This window comes from Pan troglodytes, chromosome X (assembly GCF_028858775.2).
Source record: "Pan troglodytes isolate AG18354 chromosome X, NHGRI_mPanTro3-v2.0_pri, whole genome shotgun sequence".
In the NCBI taxonomy this organism is placed as follows: domain Eukaryota; kingdom Metazoa; phylum Chordata; class Mammalia; order Primates; family Hominidae; genus Pan; species Pan troglodytes.
The window spans coordinates 100,567,004-100,592,282 of NC_072421.2; the positions used below are offsets into that span (position 1 = coordinate 100,567,004).

The 25,279-nt window shown below is 43.3% G+C and overlaps 1 protein-coding gene across 9 annotated transcripts in view; it reads left to right on the forward strand.

The window, feature by feature from the left end:
- The window catches only part of RAB40AL (RAB40A like), a 417,954-nt gene that overhangs the window by 190,205 nt on the left and 202,470 nt on the right, over positions 1-25,279 (forward strand). For 4 of the 9 annotated variants that reach the window (XR_010154860.1, XR_010154871.1, XR_010154861.1 and 1 more), the window contains one exon: positions 193-5,294. The exons of 1 other annotated variant lie outside the window; for it this stretch is intronic. The gene's annotated coding sequence lies outside the window, so the exon portion shown is untranslated. Of the gene's footprint in view, positions 1-192; positions 5,295-25,279 lie in introns of those variants that run through there. 4 more of the 9 variants (XR_010154872.1, XR_010154867.1, XR_010154863.1 and 1 more) reach the window with 3 other exon arrangements.

A 25,279-nucleotide genomic window follows, 5' to 3' on the forward strand; every position in this document is an offset into this window, starting at 1 on the left:
TGTCTCTTGGGGCTCTATCCCAGAGACATGCAGAACTGCTGTCAATCAGAGTGATTGGCCTTGTGTGGGGTGGTTGCATTGTGGGCTCAAGCCTGGGGGTCCATGGGGAACACAGACTGGCCTCTTCTTACAGCAACTGCAGCATGCTGGAGGTGTGAGTAAGGCACTCAGGGGTCTCTGTTTCTTCCACAGTCCAAGGACATCGAGCACAGTACCTTTGCAGTGGCAGTGTCAGAGGGACTTTCAGTTGTCTCTGGGAGCCCCACCTCACAGAAATGCAGAGCGTCTGCTAATGCAAGTGTTCAGCCAGAGGGTGAGGTGGCTGTGCCATGGGCCTGAGCTGGGAGCCCTTCTTGGTGAAGAGTAAAGGGTCAGGGACTCACACGAAAGGGAGACTGAGTTCCTCTCCATATGGTGACTGTGGCATGCTAGAGACATGAGTAATGCCCTCAGGCTCTTTGTTCCTTCCCCAGTCCAAAGACAACAAGGTCAAAACCACTGCAGTGGCAGTGGTAAAGGGGCTGTCTGTTGCCACTGGGAACTCCACCCCAGGGAAACACAGAGCCACTGCCAGTGGGAATGCTTAGATGGGGGTGGCGTAGCTGCCCTGTAGTCCCAAGCCAGGGGCCTTTCCTGTTGAAGAGTAGGGAGTGAGGCCTCACAGGGAAGACAGACTGGGCTCCTCCCCATATGGTGGCTGTGGTGTGCTGGTGGTGCCAGCAATGCGACCTGGACCTTTGTTCCTTCCCCAGCCCAAAGGCAGTAAGGGCAGTACCACTGCAGCTGCAATGAGAGGGGCTGTGGGTTGTCTCTGTGATTTCCTCCCTAGAGAATGACAGAGCTGCCACTGACTTAAATGTTTGGGCGGGGACAAGGTGGTTGTTCTGGGGGCCTGGGTTGAGAGACCCTGCCCACTGAGGAGTAACAGGGCCAGGGCCCATGTGGAAGAGAGTCTGCCTTCTTATCTAAAAAGCAGCTGCACTGTGCTGGAGGATTGCATTAGTCCTAAGTCTTTTGGCTCCCTCCTGAGCCTGAGGGAAACAGAAGCAGGAGCTGCAGAGCAGCAAAAATGGCAGACCTGCCTGCTACAATTGAGAGCTCTGTCCCAGGGAAGTACAGATCCCCCAGGGGGATCTGCTACTGGCCCAAGAGCCCAGACATGGGTGGGGTGGCTGGAGTCCCAAGTCTGGAGGCCCTGCCCAGTAAGAAGTAGTGGGGACAGAGATCTATGTGGAAAAAAGTCTGGCCACTTTTCTGTAAGGCAGCTGTGCTGTGCTGGGGGCCTGCATTAGTCCTTAATCACCCTGCCAAGACTGGGGGACCCGTCTGCTACCACTGAGAGCTCCATTCCAGGGAAATACAGGGCTGCTATTGGCCCTAGAGCTCAAGTGAGGCTGGAGTGGCCATGCTAGGGACCCAGCCAAGTGGGCATTATCCAGCAAGGTGCAATGGAGGTGAGGCCTGCAGTCCATCTGCTCCTCAGCCCCGTGGATTTAGCCCCTATACTGGAGGCATTCCAGGGAGCCTGGCCTCTCTTGTTGCCAGAGCTACAGCCACTGGTGCTGGGGTGCCCAGCAGTCCAAGGGCCCTGGAGCTCCATGTGTGCCTGAGCAGTGGCTCTGCCTAGACTCCATGTAGCTCTCCATGTCAGTCTGCAGGCTCTGCTCAGGGAGTCAGGGGGATCTTCTGAGCACAGGGTTGTGAAGATCTGTAGCAGAAGCTTTAGTGAAATTTCAGACATTAACAACAAAGTTTCCCTGATTTATTTAACTTCTCCTAACTTTCTATAACCTGATATAAAATGGACATTTAATTATAAATTACTTGAGTAAAGGTTAAGATTAATGAAAATACTACTCAAGTAACTTATAATTAAATGCCCATTATCATCATCAGCATCATCATCTAAAGGGGTTATTGAGTAGGCATCCATGGGGTGGTGTGAAATGACCAGCCCCTAAGCCTTGGTGGCCCATTATCTACAGAAGATATCACTGGGCACATTAAATGTTTTCCAACCTTCTTTCGTTATCCAAAGGAGCCTTATTAGACATGTTTTTCCTCCTTATTAGTCCCTTCTTGCCTGAAATGTGAAATTTTAATACCACAGATATAGTGTTAACTGTTTATGTATTTTGGTCCTATGTAGTGCCACAAACCATTTTAATGTCTACTATCTCCCTAACCTTAAAAACCAATTCTCAGCCCCTTGGGGGCAATATATCCTCTGTTGAAAATGCATGGAACATTTTAAAGAGGACAAAAGCTGGAACCTCATTCCTGCCTTTTACTTGATGTGTGACACTGGAAAACTTCCTTAACCTCTGTCAGCTTTCCCATGGTCATCCGGAAAAGGGAACCACTGAGAGCTCATGATGCGTTACTTACAGAACTCTCCTGTGGGGTAAATGAGAAATCCTATACAGAGAAGATGGCACCTAGAGAAATCCTATACAGAGAAGATGGCACCTAGTCTTCAACAAATGTTCATCCTGGCCCACTTTTCTTCTCCTTCCCAGAGAAGTGATGACTGTCATCTAAACCAAACAGCATAACTACCACAGAGACCAGCTGGTAATGGAGCAGGAAGAAGTAGCATATACTTACATTTAGTTTATAAATGAAGCTTTGGGGCTATTTCTGTGATGCAGGATGGCTTTGCCAAGGAATGTGGGAAGAGGGAAAAGATCATCAAACCATTTCTTTAATTCTGTGTCATTTTTGCCCCATTATTTGAGCTTCTATACTGATATTGGAAAAATAGTTTCCTATGGAGTCTCAAATAAAGAGAGAGAAGTCACATGCCCTTGACCCTCATACCATTACCACCTACAGGACTCTGAACCAGAATTTCATCTGCACCAGTGGGTAATTCAAAGTGGGAGGAGTTGTTGAATGTGTATCCATGAGGGCACAATACTACAAACGTGTAAAACTACTAGGTTTTAAATCCTAGAATGTCATGGTGTATAAAATATTGATAATTATTGCTTTGGTTTTGAATTAGGGGAAAATATATCCTCGTATACTTGGAAGTGGCTCCCTCAGTATCTTTTATTCTTGAGCTTCAGGGATATTCTTCATTCTAAATGTATATCTCTTTCCTGTGGGTGGGGTAAGGAATGCTTGAATGTTCCTGACAATGTTTTTGTATAATTGCAGGAGCATTTGATATTTATTACAGTTATAAATACATAAGAAATGAAATAAACAGCATTACTCTAAAACAAAAGAGAATACCTGCTCTCAAAATATCTTGAATATTTCAAAGAGAATACCTGCTAATGCTTATATCTGTATAATATTCTTTCACAAATTTTCTTATGCAGGTACTTATAAATTTATGCAGAAATGAATACATTTATATACTTATCTACAAAATATAAGATCTCATTCTACATTTAGTTTTATAACCTGCTTGTCTCACTAAAACCATACCTCAAAGGTCATTGGTTGTGAGTAAATATGAGTCTTTACCACAGAGATAGTAAATACTAATGGCCAATAAAGACAGAGAAACAAATATGGCTACAATATATTATGTGCCAAGTGCTTTTTAGCTATTGAGTCGTTCAATTCTCACGGCACCCTTACAAGGTTGAAACTGTTGCTGATCTCCATTTTGTAGATGGAAAACTAAGGAGCAGATAGAATAAAAATGTTACCTGAGACTGCACAGTTAGGGAGTGGGACAGCTTGGATTTATGTTCAGTACATCATGCTGCAGAGCCTGGGAAACTGTCAAGGCTCTGTTGTTAGGTGAAAGAAGCAACTACACAAGCATGCATATTTTAGGAGCTCATTAAAAGTAATACTTCACAGGTTAATACATTTACACAAAAAACTGGACCTGGTGACAAATAGGTGGATTGCAACCTTGGTAAGATCATGTTCATTGCAATCCTGGGGACAGAAGCCACAGTGCAGGGGGAAGTGAAGAATTTTAACAGGAAATGTGAAAACTCTCTTTGGTAGTTTAACTTTGAAGGGAAAGAGATGGAGATTCTGGCTGAATGGGGAGATTTAAAAAAATAATCAATTTCTTGAAACTTGAGAAGGTTTTAAAATGAAGATACTTAGGGGTTTTGGTAAATGAGAAGATTTTAGCTGTTCTTGCCATGCACAAAAAAATGGGTAACTATGTGGTATTATGAATATATTTATTTTCTTCACTATATAGTAACTAATACTTTACTTTCTGTATGTATCTTAGAACATCATGTTGCATATCTTAAATATAGACAATAAATGTATTTTTAAAAGTTAACGTGATGAAGCTATCTTATCTCAGATTTAACACTAGAAATTGCTCTTTTTTTTTTTTTTTTTTTTGGCTGGAGTACAGTGTTGCGATCATGGCTCACTGCAGCTTCAACCCCCTGGGGCTCCTGTGATCCTCCCAGCTCAGCTTCCCGAGTAGCTGGGACCACAGGTGCATATCAACACACCCAGTTAATTTTTTTTGTTTGTTTATTTTTGTAGAGACGGGAGTCTCTTTAGGTTGCCCAGGCTGGTCTCGGACTCCTGGGCCCAAGTGATCCTCCCACCTCGACCTCTTAATGTGCCGGGATTATAGGTGTGAGCCACTTCACCCAGCACATTTTCTTTCTTACGCTCTTATTTTCACTTTAGAGCTCATGAGAGGCCTCTAGTCGACTAGTATGAGTTTTGAGCTAAATATGTATTTAGTTATTAGTGAGAAAATGGACAATGGGCAATTGTGAGTCAAATAAATGCTAAATTTTTGCCTCTCCAAGAAGGCAGCAGGTGGCTGAAATCCTGGTGTGATATGGCTGAATAATGCATGATCTGAGGACCCTGTACTGGTTACTCCTGTACACGTTCACAATTTTTCTGTAAATGTATTAATATACTGAGCAGTCCAGGAGCAGCCATTAGGCAAACACCACTCCTTGCTTCCTTCATGTGACCTATCACTGAGCTCACCAGCTGAGGTCAATTACATTCTTCCCAACCTGGAGAACAGAATTTGGGTCTGCTCAGAGGCATGATGTGAAACATGTCTGGGATAAAAGCTTTGTTCTATTGACAGCAAACCTTTTTGTGTTAAGGGGTAGGGGAAGAGCAAGTGAAGGATGCAGATTAATTTCTATTTAGGAGTATACTTTTATATATTGTTTGAAATTTTGTCTTATAAAAATATTCATACAAATTTAAACAAAAAATTACTTGTGAACAGATTGACAAATGTCATGTGCACACATATTTATTAATTTGAAAAAGCATTCACTGTGTTAAATTTATGGTGAAATAAAGTTGATTAAACTTTGAAATAACTGAGTATGTATGTGTGTGTGTCCTCTGGCTCTATCATCACTCCAAATACACACTCACAAGTGCAGTTTCACCTTGAATTCAGAGATGGGCTTGACTCCAATTTCAGTTTTAGATATCCTAGAAAATAGTTGATGCAGAGAGATTGCTACAATCAGGTGAATAATTGCAGAAAACTGCCTGATACCTTGGAGTTAACCTCCAGCCTCCATTCCTCTCGCCCCCTTGCTGAGCCCCCTGTTCTGAAACTCTCAGAGCTTCCATCCTGTCTCTGGCCGCTAGGTGACATCCAACTCTATTCTGCTTTTACTGCTTTGATAAAAATGAGTATATTTTGCAAAGAATAAAAAATATCTTGTAATAGTTTTTATGCTGTGATGCCAATTCTGTTTGGAAAATTCACATGTGCATTAAAACAGCTCAATTTGCTGTTGACCTTAAATCTACATCTCACTGATTTAACTCTTATCTCCTCAGTGTAGGTTGAGGTATCCACACTATAGAGGGGTCCCTCCTAGACGACAGAGTGATCACACTTCATTAACCAACCCCTGTACTGGCTTCCCAGATCTCCTCCCACTCCCTCACAGGCTCCAGGACACTGTGGACACAGCTGCCCAGATCTGTCAACGGCACCTGATCCTCTCTCAGACAACTCTTGCCTGTCCTATACTGTGCTTTGCTTGCTGGGGACTGCTAAAGCACACTAAAGCTGCCTGGTGTTTCATGTGGGTACCCCAGTTTGTTTTTACTGTCTTACTCTTACTAGTTTTTTTTATTTTTGGGAGAATTAAAATCATTCTGTACATAGGCTCATAAGTCTGAAGGGAGGTATTTTTGTTTTGCTCCTTGCATGCATTTCTTTGTAGAGAATTTGACAATGGTGGTATATTGGTGCCCCTCATGACAGAAGTCCAAACTTCAGTTTGAACGTCACTGAGCAGGAAGGTGGGAGGGACTGGCTTTAACCCAAGCCCACCAGACCGATTTCTGAAAATCTGAGTGACAAAAAAGGGTATTCCCAGTGTATAGGGATATTAATGGCTTCCAAACAGAAAGTACAACTTCTTCCTATGTTGAAGGGAAAATTCTATGTAACAAGATTAAAAGATCACCTGGCCAGGTGCGGTGGCTCACGCCTGTAATCCCAGCACTTTGGGAGGCCAAGGCAGGCGGATCACGAGGTCAGGAGATCGAGACCATCCTGGCTAACATGGTGAAACCCCATCTCTACTAAAAATACAAAAAGTTAGCCGGGCATGGTGGCGGGCGCCTGTAGTCCCAGCTACTCGGGAGGCTGAGGCAGGAGAATGGCGTGAACCCAGGAGGCGGAGCTTGCAGTGAGCCCAGATCGTGCCACAGCACTCCAGCCTGGGCGACAGAGCGAGACTCTGTCTCAAAAAAAAAAAAAATCACCTTTATTTTTATGCTTTAAGGCCTATAGATAAATAGCTATAGATCTATACAAGCCAAAATGCATCCAGCCCACTTATGAGCTTTATAACCTGCCTTTGCCCTAATTACGACCATCTTTCCGTGGAACTAGTTTTCTATCATAACACTTTAAATTACAGCAAAATTTTAGTTTTCTTTTTATATCAACTAGATGCTTCATCTTATTGAAGTATATTTGGGGCATCCATATCTTAGTAATGAAAACTTAGTTTATCTCTATTTCAAATTTTGGTGTACTTAACCTTGCCCATATATATGAAAATAACTTTGTAAGCATTTCTCTATAAGAGGTTCTTGAAATTATTCTTTCAAATCTATGTAAAGCTATAAAATTTTATGTTAACACAATATATTCAGAACATATTACTAATGTATATTCCTGACAATAGTGTGTGGAAATGTCTGTTTACCACTTATTAGAAATAATGTGAATCATTGCAAATCTGATAGGCAACAAACCACCTCTTACTGTCTTCATTAAAACTTTTTGTTACTTTCTAGAATTTAATTCTGTGGATGTGACATAATCACATAGTATAAATAATAGGAAATATCAGAATACTCTAACATGGTTAAAATGATAAATTTTATTATGTGAATTTTATCTCACATTCCTCACCAGTGCATATAGCTATGTGAACTCTGCCCTGAGCTGCACCTTTTAGCAGTGTACAGACTCTAAAAAGCCACCCACACAGTGGTTTTTAATATATTCACAATGTTGTATAATCATCACCACTATCTTGTACTCATTAAGTAGTCACTCCCCATTCTCCCCTCCCTCAACTCTTAGTAACCATTAATCTGCTTTCTATCTCTATGGATTTGCTTATTTTGGAAATTTCATGTAAATGCAGTCATATTTTATGTGGCCTGGGTGATTAAACTTGGACTCTTAACCTATACTAAATATGGTGATAACCTTCTTCCATCCTTCACTTTTCCCCAGGGGATGGTGTTCTCACTGGTATTCAGGCAGTGTAAGCAGTTAGTCACAAAAGCCTTAGGGTCAGGCAGATCTATGTTCAAATCCTGACTGTCGTGGACAATTTACTTCGTCATCTCTGCTGTTGCCATCTCAAAATATTTTAATTTTTTTTTCTTTTTTGAGACGGAGTTTCACTCTTGTTGCCTAAGCTGGAGTGCAATGGCACCATCTCAGCTCACCGCAACCTCCGCCTCCCAGGTTCAAGCGATTCTCCTGCCTCAGCCTCCCGAATAGCTGGGATTACTGGTATGTGCCACCACACCCAGCTTATTTTGTATTTTTAGTAGAGACGGGGTTTCTCCATGTTGGTCAGGCTGGTCTCGAACTCCTGACCTCGTGATCTGCCCACCTCGGCCTCCCAAAGTGCTGGGATTACAGGTGTGAGCCACCATGCCCAGTCTATTTAATGTTAATTTTTAAAAAGTAAACTTTTAATTCTAGGACAGTTTTAGCGTTACAGAAAAATATCAAATACAGTACAGGAAGTTCTCATATACCCCTCATCCAGTTTCCTTTATTATTGATATATTAGCAGGGTACATTTACTACAATTAGTGAAAATTTTCGTATATTATGTACTAAATTCAGACTTCCTTCAGTTTGAGACAGGATCTCATTCTGTCACCCAGGCTGGAGTACAGCTGTGTGATCATGACTCACTGAAGCCTCAACCTCTTGGGCTCAAGCAATCCTCCTGCCTCAACCTCCAGATTTCCTTAGTTTTTATCTAATACCTTTCTTCTGAGATCCCAATCCAGGATCTCACATTGCATACAGTAATTATGACTCCTTAGTCTCTTCTTGGTTGTGAGTTTCTCAGCCTTTTCCTATTTTCAATGACCTTGACAGTTTCAAGGATTATTGGTTGGCTATTTTATAGAATGTCCCTCAACTGGGATTTGTCCATCTCAAATTTTTAAAAAATGTTTACATGCGATAATTGAATATACTTATGTAATTTGTAAAGATCAAATCAGTGTACTTGAAATATCACCTTAAATATTTGTCTTTTCTTTATGCCAGAAACAAATTATTCTAGCTATTTTAAATATATAATCCATTATTGTAAACTATCGTCATCAATGGGTACAAATACAAAGTTCAATAGAAGAAAAAGATCTAGTGTTTGATAGATCAATAGTGTAAATATTGCTTATAATAATCTATTGTCTCAAAATCCTTAATTTTGAACAAGGGGCCCTGCACTTTAATTTTATACTGGACCCTGAAAATTATGTAGCTGGTCTTGCTTTTGCTTCATGGGGCAGAGGAAAGGCAAGCTGAGCTTGGACTAGCACTTGCAGCAGGCTCTGGCCAGTATGCCTTGGTACTGCCTGCAGGACCTCACTGCTCCGAAGCGGGGGTGCTGGGAGCTATACCCAGGGGCAAGAGGAAACCATAAACATGGAAGAGGACTCAGGGAGGATTCCAGGCAGAGGGAACAGTGTAAGCAAAGGCCCCAAGTCAGGAATGTGATGATGTGGTCAAGAGGCTGCCAGGTCATAGCCCTTCTACTTAAACAGCATATCCAGATGCCAAAGGAAGAGGTGGCCAAGAAGGCATAAAGGAAACCCTCCCAGCAAGGGCTGTGCCTGCTATTTTAGAGATGATACTTGATTCTATAGGAAATGGGGAGTCATGGGTGCTGATTGAGCTGGAGCTAGGCCTCATTGGAGCTGTGATGTGGAAGTACCTTTTGAGTTGGATGTCAGGGCAGATTGAGGAGGCAAGTCAGTGAGGTGGCCACTGGATGGTCCTGGGACCATGAGACCCTGTCCTAGGGGTTCAGCGGGCAGAGCCTGGGGACTCTTAAGAGGGAGAAAGAGGTCTCCAGTTTTTCTGCCTCAGAGTGTGGGGACCTGGGAGTCATGGAGAGAAAGGAAGTTGGGGAACTGGGTTGGAGAAGGCAGGGGTTGCGGTGGGAGAAGGCAGGGGTTGCAATGGGAGAAATGGTGAAATGAGAAGGGATGGGTTGGGGAGAAGTTGGTAGATCTGAGTTTGGATGTGGTGAGTTAGAAGTCACTGTGAACTTCCCAGCATGCAGCTGTGAACACAGGACTGACTGATGCCTATAGAAGTGGTCACCATCTTAAAAATTAACAATGCTAACTAATGTATAAACAGCAACTACAGTGACACAGACACCATGCCGAGAGCTCTCCAGTAATGGATCCAAACCAAGATGAAATCTTTGAAATACCAGATAAAGAATTAAAAAGGTTGAGTATTAAGCTACTCAAGGAGATACCAGAGAAAGGTGAAAACCAACAAACAATTTTAAAAACAATTCAGGATATGCATGAAAAATTTTCTAAAGAGATATTTTAAAGAAAAACCATTCAGAACTTCTGGAAATAGAAAACACATTTAGGTAATTACAAAATGCAGTGGAAAGTTTTAGCAATAGACTAGGACAAGTAGGAGAAAGAATTTCAAAGCTCAGATGTAAGGATTTTGAATTAACTCAATCGGACAAAAAGAAAAAATAATTAAAAGAAATGAACAAAATTTCCAAGAAATGTGGGATCATGTAAAATGGCCAAACCTAAAAATAATTGGTTTTCCTGAGAGGGAAAATGCATTTAAAAGTTTGGAAAATTTATTTGAGGGAATAACTGAGAAAAACTTCTCTGGTCTTGCTAGAGATTTAGATGTCCAAATACAAGAAGCTCAGAGAACTCCTGGGAGATTCATCACAAAAATGACTTTACTTAAGGCATATTGTCATCAGGCTATCTAAAGTCAATGTGAAGGAAAGAATTCTGAGTGCAGTGAGACTAAAGCACCAGGTAACCTATACAGGAAAACCTATCAGACTAACAGCAGACTTCTTACCAGAAACCTTACAAGCCAGAAGGGACTGAGGTCCTATCTTTAGCCTCCTTAAACAAATTAACTGTCAGCCAAGAATTCTGTACCCAGTAAAACTAAGTTTTATAAATGAAGGAGAAATAAAGTCATTTTCAGACAAAGAAATGCTGAGGGAATTTGCCACTACCAGACCAGCCCTACAAGAAATACTAAAGGAATTCTAAATCCTGAAACAAGAGGTTGCTATGCACCAGAATAGAACATTTTGAAAGCATAATGCTTACAGGAAATACTATGAAGAAAATAAAGTATCAAGGTAACAATTAGCATGATGACTGGAACGGCACTTTACATCTTAATATTAACAGTGAATGTAAATTGCTGTTCCAGTCATCATGCTAATTGTTACCTTGATGCTTTATTTTCTTCATAGTATTTCCTGTAAGCTTTATGCTTTCAAAATGTTCTATTCTGGTGCATAGCAACCTCTTATTTCAGGATTAATGCTCCACTTAAGAGACACAGATTGGCAGAATGGATAAAAAGAAAATCCACAAACCAAGTGTCTGCTGTCTTCAAGAGACTCCCTAATATGTAAGAATACAAATTCGAGGTAAAGGCTGGAAAAAGATATTCCGCTTAAATGGAAACCAAAAGTGAGCTAGAGCAGCTACTCTTATATTGGATAAAACAGATTTTAAAGCAACAACAGTTAAAAAAAAAAGACAAGGTCATTATATAATGACAAATGGATCAATCCAACAAGATATGAAGATATTATAATCCTAAGTTTACATGCACCTAACTCTGGAGATCCCAGATTCATAAAACATTTACTACTAAACCTAAGAAATGAGATAGACAGCAGCACAATACTGGGAGACTTCAACACTCCACTGACAGCACCAGAGAGATCGAGACAGAAAGTCAAAGAAAAAATAAACTTAAACTACACTGTAAAAAAAAAATGGACCTAACAGATGTTTATAGAACATTCTGTCCAAGAACTACAGACTATACATTCTTCTCATCAGCACATGGAACATTCTCCAAGATAGACCATATGATAGGCCACAAAACTAGTCTCAAACTGAGGAATACCAAAATCATATAAAGCATCTTCTCAGACCACAGTGGAATAAAACTAGAAATCAACTACAAAAGGAATCCTCAAAACTATACAAATACATGGAAATTAAACAATCTGCTCCTGAATGATTTTGGGGTTAACAATGAAATCAAGATGGAAATTTAAAAATCATTTTAAATGAATGAAAATAGTGACACAAGTTATGAAAACCTCTGGGATACAGAAGCAGTGCTAAGAAGAAAGTTTATAGCACTAAATAGCGACATCAAAAAGTCTGAAAAAAGTCACAAATTGACAACCTAACATCACAACTCAAGGACCTAGAGAAACAATAATAAACTAAATCCAAAGTTAGCAGAAGAAATAAGGATGAGAACAGAAATAAAATTGAAACAAAAATGACTCAAAAGATCAATGAAACAAAAAACAGGTTCTTTGAAAATATAAACAAACTTGATAGACCATGATATGGTTAGGCTTTGTGTCCCCACCCAAATCTCATTTTGAATTGTAATCCCCATAATCCCTATGTGTCAAGGGAGAGAAAAGGTGGAGGTAATCGAATCATGGGGGTGGTTTTCCCCATGCTGTTTTCGTGATAGTAAGTTCTCATGAGTTCTCAGGATGAGATCTGATGGTTTTTTATAAAGGCCCTTTCACTAGGTACTTCTCCTTCCTGCCACCTTGTGAGGAAGGTGCCTTGCTTCCCCTTCACCTTCTGCCATGATTGTAGGTTTCCTGAGGCCTCACTAGCCAAGCTGAACTGTGAGTTGATTAAACCTCTTTCCTTTATTATAAAATCATCCAGTCTTGGGCAGTTCTTTATAGCAGTATGAAAACTAATACAATGAACTGGTACCAGGAGTAGGGTACTGCCATAAAAATACCTGAAATGTGGAAGTGACTTTGGAACTGGGTAACAGGCAGATATTGCAACAGTTTTGGAGGGCTCAGAAGAAGACAAGAAGATATGGGAAAGTTTGGAACTTCCTAGAGACTTGTTGAATGGTTTTGAGCAAAATGCTGATAGTGATATGGACAATGAAGTCCAGGCTGAGATGGTCTCAGATGAAGATGCAGAACTTATTGGGAACTGGAGCAAAGGTGCCTCTTACTATGCTTTAACAAAGAGACTGGTAGCATTTTGCACCTGCCCTAGAGATCTGTGGAACTTTGAACTTGAGAGAGATTATTTAGGGTATCTGGCAGAAAAAAAAAACCAAAACTCTAAATGGCAAAGTTTTCAAGACGTGACTTGGGTACGGTTGCTCTTAAAAGTATTCAGTTTTATGCATTCACTAAGAGATGGTTTGGAATTGGAATATGTTTAAAAGGGAACCAGAGCATAAAAGTTGGGAAAATTTGCAGCCTGACAATACAGCAGAAAGGAAAAGCCCATTTTCTGAGGAGAAATTCAAGCCTGCTGCAGAAATTTGCATAAGTAACAAGGAGTCAAATGTTAATCGCCAAGAAAATGGGGGAAATGTCTCCAGGGCATGTAAGAGATGTTCACGACAGTCCTTCCCATCACAGGCCAGGAGCCCAAAGAGGAACAAAATGGTTTCATGGCCTGCTGCTCTGTGCAGCCTCGGGACTCTGTGCCCTGTGTCCCAGCCACTTCAGCTCCAGCCATGGCCAAAAGGGGCCAAGGTACAGCTCAGGCAGTGGCTTCAGAGGGTGCAAGCCCCAAGCCTTGGCGGCTTACACATGGTGTTGGGCCTGTGGGTGCACACAAGTCAAGAACTGAGGTTTGTGAACTTCTGCCAAGATTTCAGAGGATGCATGAAAATGGCTGGATGTCCAGGCAGAGGTGTGCTGCAGGGTCATGGAGAACATCTGCTAGGGCAGTGCAGAAGGAAAATGTGGGGTCAGAGCCCCCACAGGGAGTTCCAACTGGGGCACTTCCTGGTGGAGCTGCAAGATGAGGGACATCGTCCTCCAGACCCCAGAATGGTAGATCCACTGACAGCTTGCATTGTGCACCTGGAAAAGCTGCAGATACTCAATGCCAGCCTGTGAAAGCAGCCAGGATGGGGGACTGTAGCCTGCAAAGCCACAGGGGCAGAGCTGCCCAAGGCCATGAGAGCCCATCTCTTGCATCAGCATGACCTGGATGTAAGACTTGGAGTCAAAGGAGATCATTGTGGTGCTTTAAGATTTGACTGCCCTGTTAGACTGTTGGACTTGCATGGGGCCTGTAGCCCCTTCGTTTTGGCCAATTACTGCCATTGGAACAGGTGCATTGACCCAATGCCTGTACCTCATTGTATCTAGGAAGTAACTAATTTGCTTTTGATTTTACAGACTCACAGGTGGAAGGGACTTGCCTTGTCTCAGATGAGACTTTGGACTGTAGACTTTTGAGTTAATGCTGAAATAAGACTTTGGGGACTGTTGGCAAGGCATGATTTTGAAATGTGAGGACATGAGATTTGGGAGGGACCAGGGGTGGAATGATATGGTTTGGCTGTGTCCCCACCCAAATCTCATCTTGAATTGTAGCTCCCATAATCCCCATGTGTCATGGGAGGGACCTGGTGAGAGGTAATCGAATCATGGGGATGGGTCTTTCCTGTGCTGTTCCCGTGGTAGTGAATAAGTCTTACGAGATCTGATGGTTTTATGAAGGGGAGTTCCCCTACATAAGCTCTCTTGCCTGCCTCCATGCAAGATGTCCTTTTGCTCTTCCTTCCTCTTCCACCATGATTGTGAGGCCTCTCCAGGCATGTGGAACTGTGAGTCCATTAAACTTCTTTCCTTTATAAATTACACAGTCTCAGGTATGTCTCTATTAGCAGCATGAGAACGAACTAATATGCCACATAATCTAAATAGACATAGAAAAGCTTGATGATCCGATGCCCAACATCCCCTCCCAGCCAACAGGCAGACACTCAACATCCCCTCATGATAAGGACCCTCAGCAAGCTAGGCAAAGCAACATACCTCTAAGAGCCATCTATGACAAACCCATAGCCAATATCATACTGGACAGGCAAAAGCTAGAACTATTACCCTTGAGAACAGGCACAAGACAAGGATGCCCACTTTCACCACTGCTATTCATCCTAGTACTAGGCGTCCTCACCAGAGCAGTCAGGCAAGAGAAAGAAATAAAGGCATCCAAAAAGGAAATGTCAAACTGTCTATCATCCCTGAGAATATGATTCTATACTGAGAAAACCCTAGAGACTCTACCAAAAGCCTCCTGGAACTGATAAAATTGTTTCAGGATCAAGAAAAGAAAAAGAAAAAAAGACCAATGTACAAAATTTAGTAGCATTTCCATATATCGATAACATTCTGAGAGCCAAATCAAAAACACAATTCTATTTACAGTAGCCACAAAAGAAAATAAAGTACCTAGGGATATGCCTACACAAGGAGGTGAAAGCTCTACAAGGAGAACTACAAAACATTGCTTAAAGAAATCATAGATGACACTAGTGGAAAGATATCCCATGCTCATGGATCAGAAGAACCAACATCATTTTTAAAATGGCCATATTGCCAAAAGCAATCTACAAGAACAATACAATTCCTATCAAACTACTGTCATTCTTCACAGACTTAGGAAAAATTTTAAGTTCATATGGAACTAAAAAAAAGAGCCCAAACAGCCAAAGCAATCCTAAGCAAAAGGAACAAAGCCAGAGGCATCATACTACCTGACTTCAAACTGTAAGGCTACAATAACCAAAGTAGCATGGTACTAGTAGATAGACACATAAGCCAATGGAACAGAATAGAGAGCCCAGAAATAAAGCTACACACCTATACCCATTTGATCTTTGACAAAGTCAACAATAACAAATAATGAGGGAAGGTGCCCCCTATTCAATAAGTGGTTCTGAGATAACTGATTATCCATATGAAGAATGAAACTGGACCCCTACATTTTACCATACTCCAAAATTAAGTCAAGATGGGTTAAATACTTAGATGTAAGACCTCAAACTATAAAAATCCTAAAAGAAATTCTAGGAAATGGCCTTGGCAAAGAATTTGACTGTATCCCTAAAACAAGTGAAACAAAAAACAAATTGACAAGTGGGACGTAGTTAAACTAGAGGGCTTCTGCACAGAAGAATCTAGAGTAAACAAACCACCTACAGAATGGGAGAAAATCATTGCAAACTATTCATCTGACAAAACTCTAGTATCCAGAATCTATACAGAACTTAAAACAATTCAAGAAGAAACAGTCCTGTCATAAAAATGGGCAGAGGACATGGACATTTCTTAGTAGAACCCACACACGCAGCCAACAAATAAAAAATACTTATCATTAATCAAAGAAATGCAATTCAACCACAATGAGATACCATCTCACAATAGTCAGAATGACTATTATCCCCAGAGCCAAAAAACAGATGCTGATGAGACTGTAGAGAAAAGGAATGCTTATACACATTGGTGGGAATGTAAATTAGTTCAGTCACTGTGGAAAGCAATTTGGAAATTGAGCTAAAAACAGAGCTGCCATTGGACCCTACCAAAAAGACATCGGAACATGCATGTTCATTGCAGCACCATTCACAATATCAAGCACAAGGACTCAATCTCGATGCCCACCAACTGTGGGCTAAGGAAAATGTTGTACATATACACCATGGAATACTGCACAGCCACAAAAGAGAAAAATCATGTCCTTTGCAGCAAATGGAGTTGGAGGCCATTATCCTAAGCAAATTATTGCAAGAACAGAACAACTAAATACTGCATATTTCCACTCATAAGTGGGAGGTCAACATCGGTTACTTGTGGACAAAGATGGCAACAGTAGACACCAGGAACTACTAGAATGGGGGATGGTGAAAAACCATCCATGGAGTACTATGTTCACTACCTGGGTGAGGGGACCATTCATATACCAAACCTCAGCAACACATAATTTATCCATGTAACAAACCTACACATGTACCCCAGAACCTAAAATAAGCTGGGAAAAAAGCCATTGAGAAAGTAAAGTGGCCTAGTGCAGTCTTAGGAATGTGAAAGGTGCAAAAAATTATCAGGCTCAGAGGCATGAGACTTGACACATCCCTTGTACCTATGCCCAGGGGTAATTTAAAGGCACTGTTTTAGCCTTCCCTGTCTTCAGACTAGCTGATAAATTATCTGAAGTGTTCTCGCAAGTTGTACAATCTGACCTTCATCCATTATCCTCATGTTCCTGGATTTTTTAAATACAAAGAACAATGTATAGTCAATCGGTAACTGATGTTATTTTACTGAATCAATGTAAATTTCTGGTAAACAACTTAGGAACTGCTCCCTTTTACTTTAAAGAGCTACTTGTAATTGCTTCCAATTGGAGTATATATTCAGGGCAACATGAATCCAAGACTCCTAGACTGCAGTCCTCAACCTTAGCCCAATGAATTATATTAATTTTGCCCCAGTTTCTTCCTTTAGGTTGATAGTATAAAAGAGAATCTTGGATTTAGGAGTTTCAAAGTGGACTTTCTAGTTCATTTTCTTGGGTACTTTTAGAATTAAGTAATTCACACGTAAAGCTGTTATAACTTTTCAGCCTTGAGAGGAGTGTGGCTATATGGCCTGAGTCACACAGCATACAGCTGCCAACTTCTGCTTTTTTGTATAAGTGATTAGGAAAGATAAAATGATGTCAAAAATGAGAAACCTCCAGACCTTCCTTAGGTAATGTTAAAGCAATCTTCCTTGGAATGTAGCAAGCTATAACCAATCAGATGGCTATAATGCATATACTGACCTTTCATGGAAAGTGTTGTAACCCTTCTTAAATGTCTTTGCCTGTGTAAGTGAAAACTTAATTTCTCCCTTTGGAGCACTGACCCCTTTCCTACATGGTCTGTTTTCGAGGTGGCCATCCTCAAGCTGTGTAAACTCCATGCTTACTGTTTTCTGAATCTCACTATTTAAAGTTGACATACTCAGCTGCTATTCACTAGGACCACCAAACTCAGCACAGTCAAAATTATAGTCTAGCACTTCTATGAAGTCTTAACTGATTAGATCTAGTCCTAGCTCTAAAGATGCTGATCACAATTGCTAGCTTCATCCACCAGGAACAAGCCTAGAGAGATTAAGACAACAGACTGGAGAAAGACAAGCAGCTCCAGGCTGTTTTGACCTAGTGTTAGGGTGGTGGCTCTGTTCTGGGGCAGGAGGCAGCCTGGCTCAGCTGTGGATGATATGTTAAAGACAAAAGTAGGTTGAGTTCTCCTCCTGCTTCTCCCCTATTATGTTGAGACAGGGTTGGTCTCATACCTACAGGTATTTACACCTCTGGGCCAGGTGTCATCAAGAATAAAATCAGGTCCAAGCAAAAAGCCCTAAGTCAGCTAAGTAAAAACTGGGAGAATTGCTTAATAATCTCTCGTGTCAAGAAAACCTCCCACCTCTGCCAATTTCCCCAGGGCTAGTAAATTACAGCCTAAAACTCGCTTTCTATTGCACCCTCTGCCGTGTAAGCAGAGAGGCCTTGCCCTTTGAAGTCAGTTTGTGGGCAGGAGAGTGATTAGCCATCTTCCTGGCACCCAGGCATTCTATTTTAGGGTTCATCATCTCTCCGGTATGAGAGACAAGACTAGCTGGATTTCCTAGGCCAACTAAGAATTCCTAAGCCTAGCTGGGGAAGGTGACTGCACCCACCTTTAAACACTGGGCTTGTAACTCAGCTCACACCCCGCATCAGGTAGTAAAAGAGAGCTCACTAAAACACCAATTAGGCTAGAAGCAGGAGATAAAGAAATAGTCAATCATCTATTGCCTGATAGCACACAGGAGGAGGGACAATGATCAGGATACAAACCCAGGTCATTCGAGCCGGCAGTGGCAACCCCCTTTGGGTCCCCTCCCGTTGTATGGGAGCTCTGTTTTCACTCTATTAAATCTTGCAACTGTAGACTGTTCTGATTGGTGTTTGTTCCGTCTCGAGCTGAGCTTTTGCTTGCTGTCCACCACTGCTGAACGCTGCCGTTGCAGACCCACCGTTGACTTTCACCCCTCCGGATCCAGCAGGGTGTCCGCTGTGCTTCTGATTCAGCGCGGCACCCATTGCCGCTCCCGATCTGGCTAGAGGCTCGCCATTGTTCCTGCATGGCTAAGTGCCCAGGTTCGTCCTAATCAAGGTGAACACTAGTCGCTAGCTTCCACGGTTCTCTTCCATGACCCATGGCTTCTAATAGAGCTATAACATTCACTGCATGGCCCATGGTTCCATTCCTTGGAATCCGTGAGGCCAAAAACCCCAGGCCAGAGAACAAAAGGCTTGCTGCCATCTTGGGAGCTCTAAGAACAAAGACCCGCCGTAACACCCACCCCTAACCTGTGGGGTTGGGGGTACTTCGAGCACTGGAGGCCTGGCCTTCCCCCAGAGGCATTGTTAGTAGCCAACATCCCCCGGGAAAGTGAGCTCAAGCCAAGATGAGGTTTTAGGAGTACAACTATTTCAGGATAGTTAACTGGATCACAGATTTCAGGAGGAGAAATGTTAAAATAGATAAATCAGAGATTAAAAAGGCATTAGCAACATTAGATTAGGTGTGAAAGTCATTAAAATACAGGATACAATGGTTATGAGAGCAGAATTGATCTAAGGAACAAGTTAGCTTACTTAAAAATCAAGATTGATAAGATCATCTAGAAGGAAAGGGGCAACGCAGATCACATGAAAAGAACACTTAAGATGTGGAGAATGGTCATGCTATCATCCAAACAATAGGAGTCAGAAAAAAATCTGAGGGGGGGAAACATCCAAAGGTTTAGCGATACTAAAGAGTAAAATGGCCCACGAAGAGGATAAGTAAGGAAAACTTCATGCCACAGGTGAGGGGGGCGCTGACAGTCCTACATTCAAGAGTTGGAGGAAGGAAGACAGTCAAAGGAACAAAAGCAGACAAGGGCGGGGGCCCTCCGGCAGCTGCCGATGACGCCATCAGCAGGGCCCTGTGGCTGCTCAGTCCCTGGATAGGTGAGACAGTGCTCTTTGGAGGAAGCAACATTTGAGAGGCCAGAGCCAGGAGAAACTTCTCTCATTACACACAGAAAGGTGCCCCTGCCTCCCAAGGGAGCAGCAGGGACAATAGGATCCGAGGGAAGATTAGAGATAGAATCCATCATAGAGATCACAGAAGGGCTTGTCCTAGGCCATGACAGAAACACTGACCCTCTGCAACATCTGCAGGGACAGCAGGGGTTCAGTGCCTCAAGCAGGACAGTCAGGCCCATGAAGTCCCAGCTGTGGGACTGAGGCCAAGGAGGGCCAGGATAGCCCACATTGAGGCGGCTCCATAGCGGTTTGGCGTGGAGGGAAGGTGGGGGGCGGGGGAGGCGGGGACGGTGGCGGTGGAGGGGTGGTGCGTGGGGAACCTTTAAGACTGATGCCATTTAACCAGCTGCTACCACTCAGCTTGGTGCCAGCTTTACTCAAGCCCCTCACAGTGGTGGGGTTTCTTCCACACATGGCTCTCCCACTCTTCTTTCCCCTTAGTGCCTGTGCCAGACAGGATCCCCCTTGGCCTCAACCCTCAGTCCAGTCTCTGCCACAGCTTGCAAGTGGGAAGGCACTAACATTCCTCATTTCTGCAGTGAGGACATACATTTCCCACTTGCGGCCTATATTCCTCCTGCCTCCCACCTCACTGCTTATTAATCTGAGGCTTTTCTGCCCCCTCAACATTCAGCTAGTGCTGTTCTCTCCCCTCTTCACAGCAGCCCCCTCCGCCCCTGCTAAACTAAAGGTCTTGAGGCAGAGTGGGGCCTTGTCTTAGGAGGCCCTGCCACAGTAAGTCATTGTGTGGGTTGATGAGTGATGGTTAGGCTATTCCCAACACCTGGGTACTCTACCTTAGGGCTCATCCTCTCCCCACCCCCTGCACTCAAAGTCTTTTAAGAACTGAATTCTGGCCTTTCTCCATAGGCATTGCGGGGACAGTAGCCAACACCACCTGGGAAAAAAAGCTCGAGACAAAATGAGATATTAGGAGTGTACCAAGCTCATATTGTCCACACAGCTACACAGCTACTCTGAACTTTTGCCCAGTAGCTTCTTCCTGTGACACCAAACCACACCAGGCTCTCATGCCAGAGCTCAGTCTTCATGATGGATACCAGGAGGTCAGGTGATGCAGAGGCTGCGTAGGTATTTCGTAGCACCTGGCCACTGGCTCTCCAATCAGCTAAGCCACTGTTTAAAGACCCCAATTGTCTTTCCAGAACCCACCCTGCTTAAAGAAAGCTATTAGTTCCAACAGCCAGACCCAAAGTACATGAGCTCAGGCATAGCATTGGCCTCTTTCAGGATCTTGCCTGTGACATTGCCCAGATATGAGGCAGCAGCCATGGGTCAGCCATCCCAGGATCAGCTGGAAGGAATGGCCTAGGGGGCCTGATTGCAACTAAGGCCAAGACTTTGCCACTTTCCCAAGCCAACTTTCTAACCATCCAAGGTGTACCCAGCTCAGGAACCCAAACATGCCCAGGCCACCTTAGAGGGTCAGACAACCTCAGGCACCCAGAGTCCAGGGCTGAACAGAGACTGTTCATTTCTGGAGTTCTCTTCCAACCAGACTCTACAGCCAGCATCAGGTTCCTTTCTAGCTCAGACCAGATGCTTCCCAACTGCCAGCTTTCCATCCCCTTCCCACTTAACACTTCATCAGGTGGGAGCCCTGCACAGCTGTGCCCTAAGGACTTCTCATACCCACAGTCCTTTCTCCCTCAATGGCTGCTTGGCTAAGCACCACATCTGCTTCAACTCCCCTGAGCAGGGATGTCTCAGAACTTCCTCCCTTGGGGGAGGCTGCCATGACCCACACCCTTTCAGGACCTGTGCCCAAGCCAGCAGCCTTTAACCCTGGGGCCTGGATAACCCCACACTGAGGGCAGGCCGATACTTATATTTCCCACGTAGTCCTTATCTCAAGCCCAAGTCAGAAAGGCATTGCCAGTCACCAGGCCAGTTGCCTTCTCCCTGCCCAAAGCAAGCCCATCACCTGGAAAGGGAGCCCCTAAACCCAGTCCCTGCTGTCAGAATACCAGGCCAGGTAGATGGAACCTTCAAGTTGAAGGTTCCTCATCCAGCGTCAGCACACATGTTGGTGGAACCTTCTGGTACTCCTGGAACCAGGGGTCTCTTCCAGATTCAGCCGGGAATAGCCACCTTCCAAGCCAATTCATTCTTGCTCATCAGCCTCAGCCTAAAAGGCTTACTATCTTCACTCAGGCACAAGTCACTTCAGCCCTTCTCTGGAAGCCTGTGATGACAGGCACTAGGCTCCTACACCCCTCCGTCCAGCCGAGGCATTGCATGAAGGGTTTTATAGGGCCCTGATCCTCCTCCTTCTTCTAGATTAGCTGTTCTAAAGACTTTAGCATGCATTAGAATCACCTTGGTGGCTTGTTAAAACAAGGTTGCTGAGCCCCATCCCCAGAGTTCCTGTTTCAGTAGGTCTGAGCTAGAACTGAAGAATTTGCATTTCAAAGATGTTCCCAGATGGTTCCAATGTTGAGTCTGCTGCCTACACATTGAGAACCGCTGTTATAAAGTCACCAGAAATGTAAAGGGCCAGTGCCTCCCCGTCTTAATGCAAGCACAGATAGAGATGGTTTTATAAGAATAGCTCTAATACATCGGGGCTGATTCCTTGGAATTGAATAAGGAGAGTAGTCTGCCTTGGCTTTGAAGTCTCTGTGGTCCCTAGGGCTTCAGTAAACCTCAGGGGACACTGCTATCGCTTGGGAATTGGAATGCAGTACTGAGTGCTTGATATTTCTGCTTCCTTAATCAGTGTCCTGGTGGGTTGGGAGAAGGAAGGCAGAAGAGGGTGTGTGAATATGTAGAGTACATCCTGGAAATAATAGGAGCTAGATTCTCGGCATATCTCTGCCGCCAACTCCCTCAGGTACACTGGTAAGTCACTTGCACTCATTGAATCTTGCCTTGCTCAAAGTGCTGAGATTGGACCACATTTATCATGGGTTAGCCAACATTTATTGTTATTTGTGTGCCAAGCATTGTGCTTAGTGCTGGAAGATAGAGATAAAAGATACAGGCCTTTGCCCTGGAGGAGTTTGCAGCCTGGTAGTAGAATAACAGGAAACTAATTATCAGGATCCACATGGGAAGTGAATGCGTTAGTAAGCAACGGGAAGCCTATTCTGTTGCTCTCTGCAGTTCTTTTCAGCCCTAGACGTAAAAGAGAAGAAAAAGCAGCCAGAGGAGAAGACTGACTCCGCCATTTTGGGGCAAATAGTCTCCCCAGCTCTGGAAAACAAGCACACTAGCTTTCAGAGGGAAGGGATTATATTTAAATTAGATATGAAATCAAGCTCTTAAACTTCTCTCCACCCATTTTCTGCCTCATTCTAAGGCAGACTGTGAGCATACAAGAGCCCAATCTGTTTTTATTGTTTATACCGACTTATAGTTTACAAAGTGTCATATAGGCTAAGATGCTGATTTTCCATCCCAGAACAATTTAAGCAGAATCTTTGGTGCAAGACCCAGGCATCAGAAGGTTCTCTGTATAGAATCTGTGGTTGGTTGGAGAATCGTTGATCTAGATTAGCAGAAAAAAAGATTTCCAAAAGCCCAGTGGAAGAAGCACAGCTCTAGCAGGGTTCTGGGAACAGTAAAGCCCACAATGTGACTACTGAAGAGGGAGGAGTAGTGAGAAAGAAGGTGGGAAGATGGCCTAAGCCAGTTTCACAAAGGGCCTTCCTTAAAAACTGGCATTAGGTGTTTTTCATGGTTAATGGGGAACCATTGAAGGTCTCTGAGGAGGGACATGATGTGATCAAAGCTGAATACCAGCCACAGCAGTCTCTGCTTCCTCCTTCCTCTTCTCCAACTCCTAGATTTTATTTCCATCATATGACAAAAAGGAAAGGGCTTGAGCTTTGGAACCCATTCTGTCAGAGAATGCAGCTTTAGGGTGGATACTGGCGGACAGACAAGAGGGGAGGAGTGCCCAAGCTAAGAGATTAGAAGAGAGACAACTGTCAGAACTGAATCCTGCACCTTCACAACTATTGACAATTCCCTTTGTGGCCTTGGGCAAGTAGGTTAGCATCTCTGAACCCAAGTGTTCAAACATGGCTCCTCCTGACTGCCCAGGAATACATAGACAATATTATAGAAGCATGCTTTGAAAAGGTGAAAGCTGGACCCAGAAGCAAGGTGTATTTATAACAGTATCCCTTACTGAGCCCAGCTGAGCAGGCAGGGCTGAAGGACTACAGAATTAGATGATTGGAAGAACATTTGAACAAGATCATTTCCTGTTAAGTCCCAAATCTGGGCGAAAGCATAAGGGTGGGTGAAGTAAGCACATTTACTTTTCATGATGCCAAGCTCAAATGTGAGAAGATGGTAGCAGGGGTGATGTGGAATAGAAAATGGATGAAACATTTATAAGAGCCAGGTTAATATTGCAGGAGGGGCCAGACCACAAATGTGGAGAAGGGAGGCAAGACCCTTGTGTAACCTTCTCAGACTTGGTTTATCTGGAAAGATGCAATTGCACACATGGTTTAAGGGGGAACTGCCTGAGGACTGCAGGAGGGGGATGGGAGGTTGGAGTAGAGGGTTATGATGAGGAGTTTCCTCTTCCAAATTCAGATCCCAGTTTTGCTGTGTGACCTGGACACACGGTGTTATCTCTCTGGGCTTCCATCTACTAATTCACCTGCTGCCCCTAATTAGGCTAGAACTGGATCCTTGCTTGGGTCGTTAATATTGCTCTGATCAAATTGGTGGTGTAAAAGTGATAATATGAGCCTAAAATGAGCGGTGAAAAATAAAAGATTAATTTAAATAGCAAATATACTTCAAAGTGGTTTCCTTGCTTCCCAGCACCACCTCAGTCTCAGGCCCTGAGCCTCTGGCCTGCCCCCACCCTCAGTCTGTAAGGCCCTTCCCCAGGTGCTCAGCCTCAGGGCAGCCTGGTTGCTGGTCGTGTCTGGCCTGCCTGATTCTGGTTCCTGGCTTGGGACAAGTTCCCATTGGAGCCCTAGCTCTGGGGACTGGCAGTCCCTAGGTGAGATTCTTGTTCCCAGGATGAGCTCACTGGTGACTATAGAGCCATGGAGTGAGTCAGCAGCCCCACCAGAGGGTAAGGCTGTAAGGCCTCAGTCTCCCCTTCCAACCCTCCTATCCTCCATTTCAATCTACTATATCTACATCTTCAATTCTGCTGTGAGTTTGGGAATCACAGCCTCGACTTAGCTTGCTTTTTCCTTTTCTATTTTAAATCTGTTTTTTAAACCAGTATGTCACACCAACAATCTGCAGTAGTAGCATACAGTGCAGGTCACCTTATTTTAACAACTGCAGTGCTAACCAAGATACCAGGGAAATGAAATTGTAACCGGGCCTCTTGAGATTTCAATACCCCAGCACTTTTAGTGACCGAATGAAATAATGAAAATTCTTATTACACACTTGCCTGCTTCACGTTAATTGCTTACTTTTTGCCCAATATCCCTTTTTCCCACAATATAATTATAAACTGCTGATATACTATTTCTTTTTCAAGCAGGAAGAGAGAACTTCAGGGTCATGAAAAATTTTGCAGAAAAAATGAATGCCTTTAAGGACACTGTGAGCGGCTGCTGACACTCAGAAGTCTGGTTGCTCAAGGTGTTATCTG